Source organism: Arvicanthis niloticus, chromosome 4 (assembly GCF_011762505.2).
Source record: "Arvicanthis niloticus isolate mArvNil1 chromosome 4, mArvNil1.pat.X, whole genome shotgun sequence".
NCBI lineage: Eukaryota > Metazoa > Chordata > Mammalia > Rodentia > Muridae > Arvicanthis > Arvicanthis niloticus.
This window is the reverse complement of record NC_047661.1, coordinates 66,969,929-66,992,451: the sequence shown is the minus strand read 5'-3', so window position 1 is coordinate 66,992,451 and position 22,523 is coordinate 66,969,929. Positions and strand designations below refer to the sequence as shown.

General features: G+C 45.6%; 1 long non-coding RNA gene across 1 annotated transcript; it reads left to right on the top strand.

The window, feature by feature from the left end:
• The first annotated feature begins 1,526 nt into the window (after positions 1 to 1,526).
• On the top strand, positions 1,527 to 20,446 carry LOC143441891 (uncharacterized). Its single transcript, XR_013109639.1, has 3 exons — positions 1,527 to 1,827; positions 18,965 to 19,149; positions 20,356 to 20,446. It is a non-coding gene; the product is annotated as an uncharacterized LOC143441891 (long non-coding RNA).
• The last annotated feature ends 2,077 nt before the right edge of the window (positions 20,447 to 22,523 follow it).

The window sequence follows — 22,523 nt, the reverse complement described above, 5'->3', positions numbered from 1 at the left end:
AATAGAGACGATAATGTCAACTCCTTGGGAGGGAGTTGGGGTTGCAAGGATTGAATAGCACAATCCATAAAAGGCACCCAGGGCCGGGCTTGGTATATGATGAGAGCTAATCCTTCCTAACCCTACAGGACGGGGTGGGGGTGAGGCGGGGGCACACTTGTGCAAGACCATTCACACAGCAGCCAGAGTGCCAGCCCTGCATTCCCTTCAGGAAGGACAGACAGGAACAGTGCAGACTGCACTGCTTAGCCCCAAATTAGAGCTCCCATTATCACCACTGAAACCCTTCGTGCTCCTGGCAAAGTGCTTTCTCCTGTGCTGTGGTAACTCCCTCCAAGGGCAAGGCTGGTGTCTCACTCATCTCTCTAGAACTGTCACCCCATACCCTGGAAGGTGTGGAGAGGAGTGACTAGTGGTGAGGCTATAGGGGCCAGAGGGGCTTGTTGTCTACTTGTACTGAGTGTCACAGGTGATACTGAGGCTTCGAGACTGGGTTTTGCCAGGAAGAGGGAAAGGGAGGGAGATGGGTTCAGATGGGTTCAGTGGGGGAGATGGAGCTAGGATTCCAAACTGGGAAAGGAAGTTCCTCAGTCCCTTACCCTTGAACTGGCTTATGACCCAAGGTCCAGGTCCCTGTCCTGGACTCGCTTGTAATGGGAGAGGCCTGCAACACCCAGGAAGCTACAGTTCAGAGAACACTTGCCCAGATCCCTGGGAATGCCAAGCGATGACAGGGTTGGCTGTGTTGGTGAGGATGAGGAGGTGGGGAGGGGTCAGGCTATTCCTGGAAGAGATGGCAGCCAGGCTTTGGCCAGGAAGGGCAGTAACTGCCAAGCAGTGGGGCAATGGGGCAGAGGCTGCTGCCCTTAGTTGGGCTCACAGTCCACTGATGCATCTCAGGAACACGGGGGGGGGGGGGGGGGGGAAAGCCTCTTGGCTGCTGAGAGGGCCAGACCTAATCTGTGTGGGGAAAGGATAAAGAATAGCCCATCGCATGCCCAGGGCCGTTCCATAGCCCAGCATCTCTGCTGGGGGATTTCAATGTGGAGGACACTCACTCACCTTCCTTCCTACTCCAGGGGGGACCAGCTCCCAGTGGGAGGAGCAAGGGAGCTGCCTGCCTGTCTGTTCCCTCATCTCAGCCAGTCTGGATCTTTTCCCTCAATAAGCATCCATTCTCTCTTCAGAGTCACACCAGACTCCCTGTGTTTCCCAGCCACTTTCCTCTACCCGCCCAGAGCAGCTCTTGAGGTCCCTCCTGAGGAGGCTGGCAGTGATAAACCCTGATAAGAACCAGGAGTGAAGGAGGCCAGCTCTCTTCATCGTGGACTTCCTTCCCCTTGGTTCCAATAATCCCTAGAACCCATATCTCCCAGTGCCCTTCCCTGCCAATCCTCTGCATCAACCCTCCCTGCCTTCAGGACCTGGGCTCTGGGTGGGGAGGCACAGCTCAGCTTCTGGGATTTCCCCAGTCCGCAGTAGCAGGAAGTCTGAGTTGGGAGAGGGAAAGCCTGACTCTTGGCTGCTGTCCAGTTACTAAGCAAGACCAAAGTTCAGGGGAGAGGCCTGTTTCCCTGGTCAGCTTGGGACACACGCTGACCTCTACTTATCTGGACTTGGGGACTTGGGTCCCTGAGGCTGGAGGGCAAGGCCAAGTTCAGGGGAAGGAAATAGAGGAGAATGGAGCTGGAGGGAGACAGGAGAGACGGATCCACTTTCTGTTTCCCAGACCTTGCTTTTGCTGGCCGAGCTCTCTGTCCATGCTATGGTATAGGCTGGTTGACTTTCCTGAGCTGAACACCCATGTCAGCCGAGATCCTGGGGCTGGTAAGGAGACATGGGCATTCCATCCTCCGTGCTTACAGAAATTCCAGTTGTGGTCCTAGAGAAACTAGGTTTGTGGGCACAATCCACATGTGGCCCGATCCTGACATACCATGGGCAGGAAGGAGGATATCTGGAAACTGGTTTGTTCTGTTGTCGTGTTCTGGTTGTTGTGTCCTTGGTGGGGCTGCATTGGAAGAAATGACCCTGTTAATAGGGCGGTAGAGGAAGAGCCTCTTCTTCTAGGACTCTTACTTAATCTCTCAGTCTCTGTTCTTACCCATGCCTCACTTAGTTCTTCGGCTCCAAATGAGCCCCTGGGGACTTCCAGCAGCAAACGCAGCAGGGGACGAGCAAGAGCCAGCACTAGCCCTTGGGGAAGATGGAGCAGAAAACACTGGTGACGGGGCATATTCTCTGTCCTATCAGCCAACCATGCCACCTTCTAGGCCGCCTACTCTCTAAATCTCTTCTTAGAGGGTAGGCTTTTCTAGCGCCTGTTCCAGAGCAGAGGTAAGAATGATACAAAGAGGGAGAATGAGTATGAGGGAAACCCTGAGTGGGCTGGAGTCAGGATCTCTAGAAAAAAAAGCAGAGGGTTAACAACAATAACATCCCCGAGCCACTACCGCCCCCTAGTGGAATATTCTGCATGCTAGGTCTCTAGCCCCGTGATTGGGACGTGGACTGCCCGCCCCTCCAGGACTCTGTACAGCAGGTTGAGGAAGGTGGAGCCACCCAGTGATGTGTGTAGGTAACTTATAAACAGAAGATGTGGCCAGAGAATGTCCCGGTTTACTGGCAGTCATCGAAGTGACTGCATGTTGCAGTGAGATATGCCGTTGTCTCTATCGAATAAGAGGACTCTAAAAACATTCACACCGAGTGCCTCAGCGGACACCTGAGGATGTACCTAGAAATAACCCTAAGGAGGAAGATTAAAATCTCAGAAATACTCTACTTATCCACAGTCCATCTTAAAGGCCTTCTGGATTGTGAAAAAGAACACAGTGCACGAAACTAAAGGTACAAGTGTAGCCCCATGGACCATAGTCAAGACAGGCCACTGCCACAGGGTATGCATGCCCTAAACCTCACTCCAATAACCACTTTTTCTAGAGTTGACCCCTCAGAATGCAACCATGACAGCTTAGCTTGGTCTGAGATTGGGTCTACACAATGACAGTCTTTTTTTTTTTTTTTTTTTTTTTTTTTTTTTTTTTTTTTTTTTTTTTTTTTTCTCCCCTTGCTCTCTTCACTCAGTATCACAGGACTGAATGAAGCCTGGACAGCATGGATCAGAGATGGGCAGACCCACACCTTGACCATGCCTGCTTTGATGTTCATATTCTTGGCCCTCTACTTAAAATTTAAGTTTATTTCAGGGCCCAGAAGACAGACTCGAGAGGGCTCCTTGGATCTCCTTTTCTTTCCAATGTAGCCACAATGGACGAATCCCCCATTTCTGCTCTTCTAGTAGATGTGTTGAGGAGGATGGCTGGACCTGCCTTGGGCACAAGCCGGGGCTCTCAAGCTTGATCACACCATCAGTCTTGTCCTGTCGCTGTAGACTGGGTAGCTAGAGGGAGAGGACTGAGTGACTGTGGTCACATGGGTTGTATATTCAGTGGGCCATCTGCACGACCACAGGGCTCTTTCCTTCCTCTGTCTCACGGACACTGGACAGCTCCCTCAGGATCCTTCCTGCTCTATGTAGCTTCTGTCACCTCTCTTCCTACTCCCAAGCACTCCCGTTACTAGCCTTTCCATTCCTCGGGGCCTCAAAGTGAGAGCCCAGTCTTACAGTATTATCCTCTCTCCTGTCCACAGTTTGGCCTGCCGGTGAGGTCTACTTAAGACTTTCTTCCCTAACAAGGACAAAGCAACCCCCCCCCCCGTCACCCCTCACTTCTCACTGAGGTCCCATCGCAAGGCATTAGCACCTCCTCTTCTCTCCCATTTCTTTCTCCACCCTCCCTGTGGGTATCATGGGGTTTGAAGAAACAATCAGAATCTTCAATAATTTCATGCTCTGCCTGTCTTTCTAAATGACACGTGTATTACACAATCTGATTATTCTCAACCCCCTCACCCTCTATTACCTCCCTTCCACCCCACCAACTTCACCTTCCTGTCACTAATTTCCCTTCCCACTTTCAAGTCATTTTTGTCTTGTTTTGTGACCCACTGAGTTCAGTGAGGGCTGGCCCTGTGAACACAGGTGTAGCTATTTACTAGAGCATGGCCACCACTACCTACAGTGACTTCTCCTTCCCACAGCAGGTTAGTGGTACCCCAGGGGAGGGGCAAGGCTCCATGACTCCCTCCCCATATATCACTGGGTGTCGCACAGACCCAGTGCAGACAATCTCAACTGCTGTGAGTTTGTGATTGCAACAGCTGTGTCAGGTCCAGAAGATAGTGTTTCACAGGCTCCCCTCCCCCTCCTGGCTCTTATGTTCTTTCTGCACCCTCCCTTGTTATGTTCCCTGAACATTGGGTGGGATGATATACATGTTCTATTCAAGGTTGAGCACTCAGTAGTCACTAATTCTTTAAGAAGCCCTGTGCTTTTGCATTGACTGCTATTCCTGTTAAAAGCAGCTAATCTAATCAAGGTTGAGACTGGCACACGCCGATGGTATCAATAGAAACAGGAGGCTGTCTGACAACATGTCCACTTAACAAAACAAAAGCAGGTTTACACAAAGGCCTTGGACCTCTAAAACACTGGCCTTTGGCCAGGTGTGCAGTCCTAGGAAAGACTTTCCTGTGGAATGGGTCTCAGATGCAACCAGAAAGTAGTTGGTTACTGTTTTATGATTGCATTAGTTGACAAGTCTCACCTGGCAGGTTGGTAAGACGTAGGCTCTACTGATGGGCAAGACTGTTATACTTTGCTTTTTTAAAAGTCACCTTTGTGTCCTCAGTTCTGAGTTTCAGAGTCCCGCAGCATTTTGTAAATGAGTCTTTTTGTGATGGCCATTCATCTTGTTGTCTCAGGTCACAAGAGTTTCTGAAGTTTCATGTGGACTTACGGTTGCCAGGGTTTGGTCGAGGATAATTCCCAGGAGATGGCAAGGGGAAAGAAATCAACCTGTGGAGAGGCAAGGCTGGGTCTGGGTGATTTGCTATATCTAGAAGAGGGGTTCTGCTCCTATGTCTTGTCCTTTCCCAGCGGACAAGCCTGGACAGCAAGGAGATAGGCAGATTACTGTCTCCATACGTCCAAATTGGGTCCCAGCGATTTATAACATGGGAGAGGAGTTGTCTGGGTCTAGAAGGTGGGACATAGGGACTTGAAGGGAATCCATAGTCCTCAGGCTTGGAGAATAGCAGCAATAGAATTGTGGGTGTCGTATGGATAAAGACTGTCCTAGAAGGAAATTGAACCACCAGTACTTGTTGAGGTTCACAGACTAAGTTCCAGAGCTATTTTTAGCTAGTTCTGCTCCTGGTTTTCAAGGAGGCCTGGGATATATTTGAACAAGTTTGATGTGGTGGTTTGAATGAAAATGCCCCTCTCCCTGCACCAACTCATATATATGCATGCTTAGTCCCCAGATGAACTGTTTGGAAAGGGCAAGGAGATGCGTCTTTGTTGGAGGAGGTGTAGGTATGTCTCTGGGAATTAACTTTGAAGTTTCAAAACCCCACACCAGGCCCAGTCTGTCTCCTCAAGCTTGGCAGAAGTCAGTGAAGGAGTTGTGGAGGGTGGGAGGCATCTCCACTCTAAGGCTCAGGCTGAGCAGAAGTCAGGGTTGGGGTTGGAGGTTTTGGGGACCTTGGTGTTTTGGAGGCCAAACTGCAGAGTTGCCAGAAGACAGGAGCATCTATGAGGAGACTGGTCTAGAGTCTTTCTGGGAGAATCGGCCTGAGAGCTCAAACCTTCACCTGTGGGAGGGGCTCCTTGTCTGAATCCCTCTTGGGGGCCTGGTCTATAGGGGACATCTGTCTTAACTCTACAGCTTTTCAGGAAGAGCTGTTTTGTCTTTTCTGTTTAGTTCATTTTAAGATGATTACTTTGGCCAATCTGCCGCAGCCCTCAGGAGATCTTGACCCCCCCGGATGAGGCCAGCTCCTTCAGTCTCTGGCTACCTGGCCTAATCAGGAGCAGAGATCTGGCCTCAAGGCTACATTTACACTCTTCCCTCACAGTGTAGGCTGCACCTGCTCTTTGCAGTCACCTGCTACCCTCTAGGACACTTTCCTGCATCATTTCAGAATCACATGGTCTGGCCTGCTCTGTCTCCTTGTGAGTGATGCCTCCAGGGACCTTTACACTGGAGTTCACAGTTTGCCTGAAATGGACTTCTGCTTCTGCCTCCCACTGGCTTGAAGGCTTCTTAATGCGACGATCTTGCTTCTGTCACTGTGCTCAGAGAGGCTGGCAGAAAGTAGACACTTGTTATAAGTTTGTCCAGTGGTGGCTGGCTTCTTTTATGGAATCACTACTGGTAATTTGGTTATCAGCCACCAGATGGCGAATGTGCCCAGGTCCTGGTAGTGGTGCTGACGGAATGTGAGATAGCTTGGCAGGGGCTGCTGTGGCTCCAAGGAAGGGACAGTGTCTCCTGCTCTCTTCCAGAGTGATCTCAGGGAAGACAAGAGTGCAACTAACTGGTTAGAAGGGGAGGCAGATCCCAGAATAATTACCCATAATTTCTTCTGTTCTTGGAGGTAGAGGTGGTTCATGGATTCCTCTTCATCCTTTAGTCTCCCGGGGAACTTCTTCCTGTCTCAGGCAAGCTCTCAGGGCTTTTAAAAAGAGCCCTGGCTTCTTTACAACAGTGCTTCCCCCTGCACACACCTTTCTGGCCTCCGTGCTACAGTTACAAAGCTAGGAGCTGCCTTTCTGGTGTTCAGTGTTCAAGGGGACCTGCGTTTGGGAGAGCAGGAGGCTGTTCTCAGTCATGGAGTAGTCAGAAGCTCTCAGTAGCCGTGGTTGGTACTGTGTATTCTCGATTGAGACAATTCAAAAGCATCCCCTCTCTGAGCTTACTTTCCCCTTTTTTGGTGACCATCAGACTCCTGACTCAGCTCCATGAAGTCTCTGGTCTATCCACAAGATGTGGCATCTCACCACGAGCAAAGATTCCCCTCACATTTTCTCACCTGACTATGCATTTCAGAGACAATAGTGTTGATGGAATTACGAAGGTCAAAACCTGGGCCCTGGAAGCCCTAACAAGCCAAGGCAGGTCACATTTCCTCAACAGGCTAAATTAAAAAGTCAAAGCAATACTGAAAAGCAGAAAAAAAAAAAAAAAAAAAAAAAAAAAAAAGAGGGTTATTCAATGTGGCCATACTGGGGAGAGAAACAGAATTCTAGTGACTTCCTAAGTCCACATTTGGAGGTCCCAACGTGAGGTTTAGGTTTAAGTAGAAGGCAAGAGGCATGTGTAATTGAGTAGTCCCAGCCAAGGTGTGGCCCAGCTTGTCACCCCTGACCCAGGTCTGGTCTACTGAAAGATTAACGGTGGGAAATCTTTTCTGGGAGACTGACTGACTAGAGTTCTATCCCTTTCTTCCTTTCACTATGAAATTCTTGGGGGAAATTCCAATTGCTTGGGTTTCATGTTTCAACAGGCAATCTGATGACCACAGGGTATCTTTAGAATGTCCTAATTCCTGTCAGGATGGTTACAATAAGGGCCTGGTATTCCCCTGGGGAACAATATATACTTACAACTGGGATGCTGTCTTGCCTGATTGCCTACCCACAAATATTTACCACCTGTCCCTGCCCTATGTCAGAGATGGCCAGTTAGCACTTCTTAAGGCCCTGTGGGGATAGAAAACACTAGTTGCAGAAGAGGACATATGTACAGTGTGTTCATATATTAATAACGATCCATAGAAGCTGCTTTTGTTGAAAACCTCTGGCTTTGCTCTTGGGCTCACAAGGTCACTAAAGGAGGGATAAAAAGTCTGGTTTGCATTTTTATACCTGTTTCCTTTACTTTGGGCCACCGCTCACCTGTGCATGTAGGCATGTTGGTCACTTAAGGGGGATCTGTCCACAAGCTGGGGGTACTTACTAGCTCTCATTCAAGGCTCAGGCACCCTGCTCCCTGCTCTTCACAACATTCTGTTGTAGACATCCAAGAGGTATCTAAACCTCTCTGGTTATCATCCTCAACAGTCATGGATTCTAGGAACAGTAGAGCCTCACAGGGAAGACAAGCCCTTGGGTGAGGCCAGTTATCTATGGCGGTGAGGCTGTTTTGGCCTGAGAACCAGATGCCCTCTCAAGCAACAGAGCCTTCCTTGGAACACCTTTCAGAACAAGACCAGAAACAGTGACGGGCCAGACTGCACCTTGACCAGGACTGCTGTGGTTGTCTCTTCCCAGTTCTTCCTTTTCAACTTAAAGCTCATGTCAATATTCTGAAAACAGACTTGGGGTCACCTGACTCCTTTATCCATTACTTTCTCCAAGGAGAACACAGTTAAATCTTGTTTTTCAATCTTTTTCACTACTTAGCTCTTTAATTAGTATATGGGGCTGTGTGGCTTCGACTCCAGGAACAAGGTCTTTTGCCCGGAAACTCTATTTGCATATCTAGCATGCATGCAGAGCAGACAGATAGCTAATTTCCAGAATACTGCGAGAGCTTTTACAAGAAACAGCAGTGAACAGAAGAGTGCAGATGGATGGTGATATACCAGAAGAAGAAGAAGAAGAAGAAGAAGAAGAAGAAGAAGAAGAAGAAGAAGAAGAAGAAGAAGAAGAGGAAGAAAAAGAAGAAGAAGAGGAGGAGGAGGAGGAGGAGGAGGAGGAGGAGGAGGAGGAGGAGGAGGAAGAAGAGGGAGAAAAGGAGAGGAGGAGGAGAAAGAGGGAGAAAAATAAGAGGAAGAAGAGGAAGAAAAGAAGGAATCATTTAACAAGTAATGGCATTTGAAAATTTGCTAATTGATACATATTGTTTTACCCCTGATATTCATAAAATGTTCACATGATCTCCAGTGTGGAGGCCACTGGAAGTTGGTCCTTTGGGGTATGAGGTCACAGTTGAATGGAGGGAATGGGATTAGTGGCTAGGGTGTTTTGTATTGCTGTCAACTAGATAGGGTTTAAAATCACCTTAGAGATAAACCTCTGGGCGTGTCTGGGAGGGATTTATAAGTTCAGTTTATTGAGGTGGGATGAGCTACCCTAAATCTGAATGGCACCATTTCATGGCTGGAGTCCTGAACTGAATAGACCACTGTTCACTGCTTCTGTCAGTTCCTGCCACTGTGCCTTTCCCCAGAGGGACTGGTGCTGGAACTGTGAATGAATGCACCCTTTCCAAATTTAAGTTGTTTTTGTGAGATATTTTGTCACCAACACAAAGAAAGTAGTAAGTGCGGGGTCTTTCCACAGAAAGCCAGGAAAAACTTCATCTTCAGCCGTGTAAGGACATAGTGAGGCAGGGGGCTTTCGGGGAAACAGAATCTGTACACAGCTCAGCCTTCTGATGTTTTGATGGACTCCTCCTGGAGGTGTGAGAAAGTGGTCGGTCACTCAGAAGACTGTGTTCTCAGGGTTACCCCTCATCTCTCTTATGAATCAGGGATAACTGGGGGATGCAGCCTGGTCCAGGAAAGGAGCTGACACAAAAGTATCCTTCAAAATGAGCTCAGTTAGGAGAAAAAGCCCGAATCTGTGGGGTTTGTGATCCAGTCTGGAAGTGGGAGAGCAATTAGGAAAATTACGGATCCTCCCAGAGGCAGTTGATACAAAGGGAGCAGCTGTTATAAAACCTGGAGATGAGCTTCCTTGGGAGGGGTAGCTTGAAGTGGGAGAATGAGAAACTGCCAACTACAGCACTGTGGTCTTGATGGGATGGCCTCCACCCACAACCCTCCATGCAGCTCCATGTCCTGTGTCTCCTCTGCCTTTCATGCCAGTATCAGATAGATGCTAAGTCTGGCTGCCAGCTTGGGATGGACCCTCCCACCTTTCAACCACATTATAAACAGTCATCCTAGGTGGAAGCAATGTTACTTTCCAGGGTCAAGCAGCCCCTAGGCTTTCTCCTTGACAAATCTGAAGCTTAGCTGGGTGGGGTCTTGCTGTGAGGACCCCCTTCCTTCTGTTTCCTGCAGAGCAGGGTGCCTCTCCTGCATGGTATGGGGGGGGGGGGGGTCTTTAACAGTTACAGCTTCGTTTCCAGAACACACCTTGGGAGCAACCTTCTGTTTGCTACTGTTCTTCTCCTCGTGACTACACACTCTGTATTATGTGGTCCTGCTTGCTCTTTTTTACCAGAGACCTGCAGAAGAGTTATTAGTAATGACTGTTTCACAGATTCAACATTATGCTGCTTGAGAATTTCTCTGCCAAAAATTGGTTCATGACTTTAAATTCAGCCTTATGTGCATTCTCAGGGGCACGGGCAGAAAACAGCCAGACTTTTAACCAAAATATAGAAACGGCCTTTGGCACGATTGCCAATGTTGCTCCCCTCTCGTAAGTGTGCCTCTGCCATCTGCATGGTCAGCACCGTAGTCTTCCAAGCTCCAGCTAGAATGGCCTCTTTAGAGCACCTTAACACTTTTCTAGTCCAATCCTCTCAAGCCTTCCACATTGTTCTACAGAACAGGGTCAAGTTCTTCACGTTTTTTGCCAGTACCCACCTTTTGTGCCAATGTCTGGATCAGACATTTTTCTGTTGCTGTGAGGGAAACGCCACAGGCAGCAGCAACTTAGGAAGGGAAGTGTTGGTTCTGGCTTCTGGTTTCAAAGGAAGAGTCCATAATGGGTGCAAGGCAGAGCAGAGGCAGCCAGACGGGTTTCAGAGGCGATTAAATCCTCAACCTCAGACAGAGAGCTGAGGGTAAAACAGAAGCAGGCGAGGCTACACTCTTAACTAAGCCTATCTCCAGGGGTATGCTTTCTCTAGCAAAGTTTCACACCTCTCCAAAATGTGCTAGCAGCTGGGGTCCAAGAATTCAAATCCACAAGCCTGTAGATTCTCATTCAAACCAGGTTGCTTCTGCTCTGAGTCACACAGAGCCTGGGTGTGATTCCTGTCTCACAAAAACTGCCACTGGCTTTGAGGCTTGTGAGGGCTGAGGATTTGCTCTGAGGGCAGGACGGCCAGTTTTCCCTCACCAGGGCAGCTTCCTTTAGCTTTTGAGAAGTCTGTTTACCCTCTCCACGCCAGAGCCATGCTGTTGGATCTGTGTTTAGGTTGGATGTTTCCCACGCATTACCTGTCTTTTCCTCTCCAGTTTCTGGTATTTAAACATTATCTTGGTGCATTTAAAACCTTTTTCTCTTCCTTTCTCTTCAGAAGTGTTTATTTTTCTTATTGCGGCTCTTCTCATTCAGAGGATGGTAAACAGATGTCTTCTAGTTTACCATATACCTCGGGGGTTCTTGGCTTAACTTTGTCAGGAGTGTGCCACCAAATCTGTTACTAAATAATGTGAGATTTTAGAGATTTGGGTCTGAAGCACTGAGGACAAGATTGGAACCTGAGATTCTTCCTTTAAAAGATGGAGGGCATTGGGGCATAGTCCACAACCCCCACCCCCGAAAACTGAGATGATTGGCCAGAACTACAGGGTGCTGTGGGAGTCAGACACATGTTATTCTTGGGGATCTGGAATAGGACAGAGGGGCAAGAACAATATGAAGGGCAGACAATACTTCAGGAGTGTTTTGAACACACTGTAGGAACCGTTATCTTCACTTTTCAACTGTAAATGGATATGTAGATAATTTTGTCTTTGGGGTCAGAGAGCTGATAATTGTCGAAACAAAACAACAAAAATACCCCAAATCAGTAGTTTTATGGTGGTTGTTAGAGGCCAATCTTTTCCTGTGATATAGACTAGCTTCTCATAAATCATAGCTTTGATTCTCATTAGAACTTCAGACTGCACCTCCCCCACCCCCCCCCCCAATTAAGATTCCTTTCAGACCTTCAAGGAGTGTTTGCCTTTTGGGCAATTCTGAGAGAAGCCACAAGGTGGCAGTATTGCATGCTTGAGGCTCAGCACATCTGTTCCTGGACGTGGAAGCTGCTTTTACACCCGGTTTATCATCTGCCCTGCAGATATTCAATGGAAGCCTTCATTTTCCAGAATCCTTTGCTGTCAAGGATCTGCTCAGGATAACACAGTTTAGTACTAGAAGTGGGAAATGGATTACTTAGTCTGGGTCCCCAGTGCCTTCAGACTACACTTCTTAGGGGATGTAGACAGTTGAGAACATGGGTAAAGGGTGGGACAGTGAAGGAGAAAGTATTGCGTTAGAAAGGCCTTTTATTATGATATTGTAACCCTAACCTCAGCCCCACCCTGCGGGACTTTTTGAGTAATACCTAATTCTCTCCTAAGGCCATTGAAAGGAAGAGTTAGAATTTCAGGTGGAAATCATACAGTTAAAATTATTCTTGTGCGTTCCACAATGGTGCTGTCGTATTGGGATAGCATATTTCCCCGTCTGCTTTAGAGCAGATTGCTATTTCTTCCTACAGAATAGGGACAGGCTCTAAATCCATAAGCTCCATACCTACAGATTAAAGCAGGCTCAAACCTCACCAGAGACGTTTCACTGTGCAGTGACTGATGGTTAATGCAGACGCTCGCAACTGAAGTGCAGGGAGTAAATGTTGGGTGTTCAGCAAATGAGACGTTAACTCCCACCCCCAGGGCTCAAGAGTCATTGTAGAAGAGAGAGCAGAAAGATGGTAGGAGCCAGCAGTCAAGGGGGAGCAAAGAAATCCAGTGTCTTCTGGAGACAGCTGAACTACTGGATCCATGACCACTTAGCAGCTATTGTGGTCTGCGCAAGACCTGTACGAAGACCAAGCCGGTGAACAATCCAGCACAGAGTAAGAAGGATCTGGAGCCCGCACATGCTGAGGAGCTATTGATGGTCGATAGCTGCCGGGGAGAGTCTGCTTTCTTTAACCCTGTGTGGACCCTGGTAGCATGACCAGGCCTCAGTGATGGTATCACATCCAAGAGTATAGGGACAGTACAAACGGGACTCAGTAGGATGTTAAAAAAAAAAAAAGGACATGAAGTTGGGGTGATAGCTGAGGGGGATGGATCTGGAAAGAGGGGATATAATGAAGGTGTATTAAATCCATGTGCAAAATTCTCAAAAAAATTAATAAAATATTTTTTAGAAATAGGAGCAGATAGTTAGGGTCCGTGGCATATAAAAAAAAAGTACCTTCCAAGCCAGGTACCTTTAATCTTTGAACTTGGGTTTGAAGCCAGCCTGGTCTACATAATGGGGTCCAGACCAGCCAGGGCTATATAGTGAGGCAGTCTCAAAAAAAAAAAAAAATAAATAAAAAGAAAAGAAAAGAAAAGAAAAGAAAAGAAAATAAAATAACTACTCACCACATTTAAACATTAGCATTTGCTGGCTGCCATGTGCCAGAGCCAGCTGGAACTGGCTGGGAGTTAGATCTATGCCATCACTTCCAAACTCTGTGTTCAGTTATAATGCTGGTAGTTTGCAATCAGCCACGGCGGTGGTATTTATAGCAGAGAAACTGGAAAACACAAGAAACTGGGCCTTTTATCCTCCAAAGAGTCAACTGTTAAGCAGTTACTTCTGCCATGGCGCAGCAAGAGGCTCACACCTGACAGAACTCAGCAAGAGGCTCGCACCTGAGAGAATGGTGGGAACAGAGTTGCACATTCACAGGTTTATAATTCCTACCTTGTCCTTTGGGTCATGATTAGAATTTTTAAAAAAGATTTATTTATTTATTTTATGCATGTGAGTACACTGTCACTATCTTCAGACACACCAGAAGAGGGCATTAGATCCCATTATAGAGGGTTGTGAGCCACCATGTGGTTTCTGGGAATTGAACTCAGGACCTCTGGAAGAGCAGTCAGTGCTCTTAACTGCTGAGCCATCTCTCCAGCCTGATTAGAAATTCTTAAATGTTATTTCTCTTACTTTGAGATTATAATATAATTACAACATTTTTTCTTATCGTTTCTCCTTTCAAACCGTACCATACACTCGTCCTTGTTTTCTTCCAAATTCATAGCTTCCTATTCATTGCTATTATAAGCATGTACGTATATGCCTATATGTATATATCCCTAAATATACCCTGTTCAGTCTGTATGTTTGTTACTTGTATGTGTGTTTTCCTTGGTCTTGACTAACCATTGCTGTGTTCTTCCCTGGAGGACAGTATTTCCCTTATAATCAGCATTCCTTGCTTGCCTGAGTCCTCTGTGTAGGGCTATGACATCCTGGGCTTTTGCTGTCTACTTTGGCATGCCCGTTGTTGACTTTGTTCAGGCCATGTTTGGGCACGCACATGGGTGAGGCTTTGTGGGTAGAGCTTCTGATAATAGCATCAGACACAATCTCACAACAAAACTCCCGATCCTCTGGCTCCGAGTCTAGAAGGAGGGGGCTGTGATTGGCCAAAGACCACCCTGGGGCCAGAAGCTGCTAAGATGCAGCCACAGGCCACAGTAATCATGCAGACGTGGTATGGAGAGGGGAGATGCTACCTGTGGCAGACCTGGACCATCTCTTAATAGTTCCCGCTGAGAGGTCCAAGGACTTGTGGGAAATTAGTCAGCGTCACTTTAAACAGGGTCGAAAAGACATGTCCTTTTGCAGTCTACTGAGGAGTGTAGCCGTTAGGGAAGCAGCATCAGAATGTGGAGTTGGAGCTAAAGAGGGAGCATAAACAAGGACAATGACTATCCCCGGGGTGGTTTTCCACTAGTAAGACTAAGGTTAAACAGTTAATATTTGTTCAAGCTGGGAATTATTTCAAGTTATTATTATTTTGGTTATTATACAAAGTAATGGGTTTCGCTGTGACACTTTCACACATTAATTTATTATTCTTGGTTCTCATTCACTGCCCACTGCCTTCCCTGCCTCACTCCCTCTCTTGCTAGTCCCCCCTCTGCTTTCAGTATTCATGCTTTCCATTTCTCTTCCTTTTAAGCTTCTACCTCCTTCCCTCTCTGTAGAGAGCAGAAGAAGCTTTGAGTTAGTGAGGTCCTGAATGGATGGCTATTGATGATATGGGCCAGGCTTGGGATTCTCAAAGCCGTCTTCCTCTGGTTCAGGTAGGAGTGTTTATGAACAATTGAGCCATAGGTGCAAAACCCAGCGACCCTATCTTCCTCTTCTCAGATGTTTCTATTCAGAGACTCCTGGTAAACACCAAGAGACTGCTTGCCTACAGAGATCTCCTACCATACGGAGACTAGCTAGTAGAGAGAATCTCTTATAAGCAACACCTGTTAATATAAAAAGCCGATGGCCAATGAGCTGAGGCAGAAAATGGGAGGTGGGACACTGGCTGGAAGGGAGAGGATTCTGGGAAATAGTGAGAAGTTTGAGAGACTTGCCTGGGAACACTGAGGAGTCTGTGGTAAACCAGCTGGTAGCTGAACTGAGAATAGGATACAGAGGAGATTTGTCCCGGACTTGAATGCAGGAGGCTGAGGAGTGGTAACTAACCACGTGGAAGACATGATAGTTTGAATGGGTTAAATAAGTAGTAGGGGAATGAGCCAAAGTTTATGGCCTAGGTATTTATTAATAAATGACCAGTCTCAAGTTGTCATTCTGGGAGCAGGGTCTGTGAAGGAAAAATCGGGTTTTATTTTTTAAACACTAGCTAACCCCTCCCTCTGTGCTTTTATAAAAACATTCTAAGGTTCCAGATTGCGGCAGGAGTAGGAACGGCCCCATTAGAGTACACAAGACCCACCTGACCCCAGCTTTTCTGTATCCATGTGTCTGTCACTTTTTAAATGTCGCTGCTCTTTGTTCATTCTAACTGGGCTCAAGACTTATTTAACAAGAGGGACATCAGAGAAAGGCAGCCATAACACATCAAAGTAACAATTGCATCAAAGTCTAACTTGGTGGACCAATGAATTTTTATTGGGGTCACTGACAGCAGTTTTCGGTGAGAAGTTACTTGCATTTGCATGATCTAAAATCCCACGCCAAAGTGGGTGGTGACTCATGAAAGCTCCACCCCGGGACTCCATGCACAAGAAATCTCCTTTCAGCAGCTCCTCTCCTCAGTCTCGTTCCCCAGCAGACGTTGCCTGCCTCTGTTCCTCTGCAGAGGGCTTCTTGTAAATCCTGTGGGTTTCAGCTATCCTGGACATAAGAAGGCTGTTTACCTCCAGAGTCTCCCAATCTTCCTCCCCTCTCCTGGAAGGAATGTTTCAGTTCAGAGCAAACTGCTATACAACGATAATTTGTCCAGCAATAGATGTTTTCTTGAGACAGCACAAATGGTCTTATGAAATTCCATATGGATTTTAAATGTATTCTTTTTTTCTGGAAAAAAAGACTGAATTTTGTATTGAATATATGTATTTCTTTTGGTTGCACAGGCATCTAAACATCATTACATCTCTCAATCCATGTATTAGTCAGGGTTCTCTGGAGCAGCAGAGTTGATAGATCTATCTATCTATCTATCTATCTATCTATCTATCTATCTATCTATCTATCTATCATTTACAGAAAGGGATGTGTTAGGATGGGCTTCAGGCTGTGGTCCAGCTTGTCCAGCAGTGTCTAATGAAGCACCTCAAAGTCCTAGAAAAACATGTGCAACCAAGCTCCAAACCCAGCAGATGGCAAGGAAAAGTAAAAATCAAGTCAAAAATGAATGAAATAGAGTAAAAGAATAATACAGAAAATTAATAAAATTACCAAATGCATTCTATAAAAAGTGGTTCTTTGAGAACACATGACTGATAAACCATGAGGCAAATGGAAGAGCAAGAAGACCGGATGTAATAAAATTAGAGATGAAAAATGGAGGTCACTGCAGATTCCAGTGAAACCCAGAGAATATTGAGAGGCAACTTTGAACATATACTAAAAAAGCTTGGAAAATCTCAAAGTAGATAATTCATAAACATATATAACATATCAAGATTAAATCAATTGGGTAATAAAAATGAAAACAGACCCATAACAATCACTGAGGATCAAGGGTTAATGGGGGCAATCTCCCAACAAAGGAAGCCAGGTGGAGTGGCTACAGGATTATACTAAACCCTTGTAGACAGCTTACATTAATGCTTCTTAATCTGTTCTATGAAACAAGAAAGGGAGGGATGGTCCCAAAAGCATTCTGTAAAGCCAGCATTATCCTAATGCTTCAAACTGGATCTGAGCACACACACACACACACACACACACACACACACACACACACACACACAAGAAAAGTAGCCACCAAACTCCCTGATAAACATAGATGCAAAAGTTCTGAATAAAATTCTTGTCAATTGAATCCAAGAATACATCAGGAAGCTCTTGCACCATGACCAAGGCAGTTTCATTGCAGGGATTCATGATTCATGTGGGTTCCACACATGTAAATCAGTAAGAGTAATTCAGTGTATAGATAGACTTAAAGGACAGAAGTCACATGATCATTTCAATAGATGTAGGACAGGTCTTTGATAAAGTTCAACATTCCCTCCAGACAAATACCCTGAAAAACTAGGAATATAAAGAACATATGTTATCCTAATAAGCATACACATGACAAACATATGCCAATATTAATATTGTCTTCACCATCATCATCATCACCACCATCATCACCATCTTCATTGTTACTACTACTACTATTTAGACTGAATCCAGGGTCTGTGCTTGCCTGGCTTCTGAGCTAAAAACTCTTAACCCTATTTTTTTTATTGGATATTTTATTTACATTTCAGGTTTGATCCCTTTTCCTATTCCCCCTCCCACCTGAACTCCCCTATCCCATCCCTCCTCCTCCTGCTTCTATGAGAATGTGCCCCCACCCACCCACCCACCCACTCCCACCTTCCCACCCTTGAATTCTTCCACACTGGGGCATCCAGCTTTCATGGGACCAAGGACCTCCTCTCCCACCTATGCCTGACAAGGCCATCCTCCCCTACATCTACAGCTGGAGCCATGGGTCCCTCCCTGTGTGCTCCCAGGCTGGTGATTTAGACCCTGGTTGGTTGATACTGTTGCTCTCCCCATGGGGCCACAAACCCTTTCAGCTCCTTCAGTCTTCTCTATCACTCCTCCATTGGGAACACCATGGTTAGTTCAATGGTTAGCTGTGAGCATCTGCCTCTAAATATGTCAGACTCTGGCAGACCTCTAAGGAGACAGCTATATCAGGCTCCTGTCAGCATGCACTTCCTGACATCCACATCAGTGTCTACCTTTGGTGAGTGCACATGGGATGGATACCCAGGTGAAACAGTCTCCAGACAGCCCCTCCTTCAGTTTCTATCCCATACTTTGTCTCCATATTTGCTTCCTTGAGTATTCTGTTACTCCTAAGAAGGACCCACACTTTGGTCTTCCTTCTTCATGAGCTTTATGTGGTCTGTGAGTTGAATCTTGGGTATTGTGAGCTTCTGGGCTAATATCCACTTATCAGTGAGTGCATACTATGTGTGTTCTTTTGTGGTTGGGTTACCTCACTAAGGGGGGAAACTTTCTAGTTCCATCCATTTGCAACTCTTAACCCTTAACAATCATTATGAGAAATGATAATTAAAATGAGAAATCTCAAAGAGTTTCCTTTAAGACATGGAATGAGACAAGGGTATTCATTCATTCATTCATTCATTAATTCAATATAGTGTTTGAAGTCTTAGCAAGAAAATAAAAGAGAAAGAAATGAAAGGGACACACACAGGAAAACAAGAAGTCAAGTCATTTCTATTTCCAGAGGACGTGGCCTTTAACCAAAACCAAACCAAACCAAACCAAACCAAAACAACAACAACAAAAAAACCCCACAAGGAAACAGCTAGACCCAATAAACACTTCCAGCAAAATAGAAGGTAATTAAACCAACACATACAAAATTATTAGCTTTTCTGTACGGCAATCACAAGCTTGCTGAGAAAGAAACTAGGAGGAAAAAGAAATCCCATTTACAACAGCTTAAGAAAATCAACAGTCTAGGGCTCAACCTAGGAGGTGAACGGTTTCTTCAGTGAAAATCTTAAGGCATCAAAGAAAATGAAGGTGACAGTAGACTATGGAAAGACTTCTCATGTTGGCAGACTGACAGGATTAATAAAAAAAAAATAGCCATGCTACTTAACGCATCCACACATTAATATAGTCCCCTTAAATATTCTAATAATATCTTCATAGACCTAGAAGAAAATTTCTAAAATTGATGTTGAAGCACAAAAGACCCAGAAGAGACCCCCAGAACTCTGAAGCTCCCGATGCTGATGGTCCTCGCCTGACTCCCCATCCTCCAGCACCACATAGCGACCGCTAGAACCAGAGGCATCTGGGCACTTTACCTTCAAGTCTGCACAGCTGTGCCAATGGTTAGTCCCATACGTAGTCTTTTAGTTTATTATTTCCTATTGGCTAATTTCCACTTTCTCAGACGGGTCTCATGATGGTTTTACTTTTGTGGCACATTGCTCAGTTCACTTTCAGAATTGTTGCTTGTGTCTTTCCGCATGGTTTACTGTAAGGTGTATTCACTCTTCAGCTTAAGTATCACTCCCCCCCACACTTAAAAAAACCATGTATTTATTAATGTATATGAGCACACTGTCGCTGTCTTCAGACACACCAGAAGAGGGCATCAGATCCCATTACAGATGGTTGTGAGCCACCACGTGCTTGCCTGGAATTGAATTCAGGACCTCTGGAAGAACAGACAGTGCTCTTAACCACTGAACCATCTCTCCAGCCCCAAGTATTACTCCTTTTATTCCCACATTTTTTCTTTTTCTCATTGTTATCCCTTAGCTATTTACTGCTTATTTATAACCTTACATAGTGCTAACAAGCTCTAAAATCTGTGGACCCTAACTAACAATAGCCCAACTTTCCCCTCCTAAATACCTTAGCCACAACTTTTTTTTTTTTTTTTTTTTTTGCATTTCAATGTCAGTCTAATATTTAATTTTTATTTTCTCCAGCTCTTAATCTTATTAACTAAGATCTGGTCTCACTCCATACTATCTTTGGTTGTTTCTCTCCCAACAATTACTGAAGCCAAAAAGCCCATAGTTATTACTGGATAGTAGTTCAGTGCCATAGTGGTAATATCAAACAGCTGGGGTTACTCTGATGTGAGAGAAATGTAATTGCTAAAGCTGAGGTCAGGCTGACTCTCAGGCACATATGGTACTTATAGGATTGTTTGCTAACCTGCATTGTTCTGCTTCTGTAACTACAAGGCTTTCTGCTCATTGGTCAAACAGAAATACCGTGGAGACACAGTTGTGCCCAACTCTTATTAAAACTCCATGTCCTGTCATGCTTGCTAACAGTCATTGTAGCTATGTCAATGGAAGCTACCAAACTTGTGTTTTCATTTTTTAATTTTTAATTTTTTTTTACCTTTATAAACCCTGTGCTCACTCAGCTTGGGGCTGCCTCTAGATTTGTAGTTATAAGAGTATGTGTCCCCTGACAGGTCTGTGTGGCTCAATAAAAATTTCAAATTCATAAAGAACTCCTCTCTTGGGTGGGAATAGCCCAGCTACACGAGCTCTAATATTTAATATCCTATTTAGGGACCAAGGCTACAAATCTACAGCAGGAAGAACCCTGGGGCATGCACAAACCCTGGGGATCAAGCAACGCAGTGCTGAATGATGAATGGGCCTAACGAAAAAAAAATAAAGAAGGAAATAAAAATAATTTCTGGAATCAAATGAAAACAATCTACAATAAACAGAAATTAAAAATCTCCCAATTAAAGAGGGAAATAGGAAAGGAAGAAACATTACTAAGCTCTTTAATGAAGCTGGTACTACTCTGATATCAAAAGATAAAGACTCACCAAAATAAAATTACAGACAGACCAGTTTCCCTGACAATATTAGACAATATTAGATTAGTACATTACTTGCAACTCAATTGCAAGAACACATCAGAAAGGTCATTACCACGAAGAAGTTGAGTTTATCCCAGAATTCAGGGATGGTTCAGAATATAATAAATCAATAAATATTATAAATTAAATAGGCTCATGGACATAGATCACATGGTCAACGTGGTAGATGCAGGAAAGGCTTGTGACAATATCTAATATCCCTTGATATTATTTTTATGTCTAAGAATACCCTATCTGCATGTATACTTGCATGCCAAAGGAGGGCATCAGATCTCATTGTAGATGGTTGTGAGTCTCCATGTGGTTGCTGAGAATTGAACTCAGGACCTCTACAAGAGCAGTCAGTGCCCTTAACCACTGAGTCATCTCTCCAGCCTTTCTTCGGGACATTTAATATCTGTTAACATTTACAAAATTGGGATGAAGAGAGAAAGGCAACTAACTTACAGTGAAGAGAAGGCTGAGGATACAAGCTAGGGTACTAAAGGGGTGCAAAAGGGATGATCCACCAATAGGCCCTATGTCTTCTTAACAGGGAGGGGCTGAGGCTGAAGGAGAAAGGGATGGAGTCCCTTGTCCTGGAGCAGAGAAGTGAGGATTTCACACTGGGCTGTCCATGCCTGGAACCAGGAGCTGTCCTGTGGAAGAGGGGTTCAGCTAGACTTTGGAATCTGCGCTAGAGAGAACTGTACTGGCCTGGGCATCTCCAGTGAGCAAGGAGAGTTGTTAGTCTATGTTCCTCTTCTGGCTAGAGGGCTTTTTTTTCAGATTCATTGCCACTAAGCAGAGGCCCTTAGAGGTCCTGGGTGTGTCTTAAATCTATGCATGGAGTTTTATCACCAGTTTTTGTTGGGGGCGGACTTTTAGCAGAAAGCGGCTATCAGCTTTGCAGCCATCTTGAGCCATATACCCTGACATGAGACTTGGATTACAATAGCCTACAACAGCTGAGCACACTCCGATAATCTTGGTTTAGATACCTTGAGATTAAAGGTGTGTGAGATTAAAGGTGTGTGATTTAAGAGTATGACTTAGAAGTGTAGAGATCAGATTTAGAGACAAGACCTAAGGGCATGATTAAAGGTGTGACCAAAAGGCATGGCTTAGAAGTGACACATATAAAAGGCAGAGACAGACGGTAGAGAATGAGACACTTAGAGGAAGAGAGACTGAAGAATAAACGGGATTGAATCACACTCTGTCTGTTCTCCATTCTTCGAGTCCATCCTCACTCTCTCTCTTGCTGAACCCCAACCCGCGGACCAGAGCGGCAGCTTGGGCCGCGATACAGTGGCCACCAAACTCGGGGCAGCCCAGGCCTCAACATTTTGCTTGGGCCTCGACAAGTTTTCATTTAAAATATGAAAAGGTTGGACGAGAGAAACAGTGTGGGGAAAACCTCCTTATTATTCATGGGCATTGTTTCTTCCTCATCTCTGACATGCTGCCTGGTCCTGAGTGTTGTGTTTCATAAAAAAAGAAAAAGAAACCAGGGGTATGTTTGGTGCAGGCGCAGTATGGTGCTGGGAAGGGGGTACCTCTGTGGGCCCATGCTGAGGCATCCCTTTCCCCTGAGGGACCAGCCATTTGATGGATATAGTATGAAATAGAGTTTAGGGCATGGGGAGGGGAGTTGAAGGAGTAGTAGAGACAGAGACACACAGACACACACAGACACACACAGAGAGAGAGAGAGAGAGAGAGAGAGAGAGAGAGAGAGAGAGAGAGAGAGAGAGAGGAGAGAGAGAGAGAGAGGAGAGAGAGAGCACAGGAGAGTGTGAGAGTGTGAGAGTGAGGAGGGGGCAAGCAGCCCCTTTTATAGTGAGTCAGGCACACCTGTTTGTT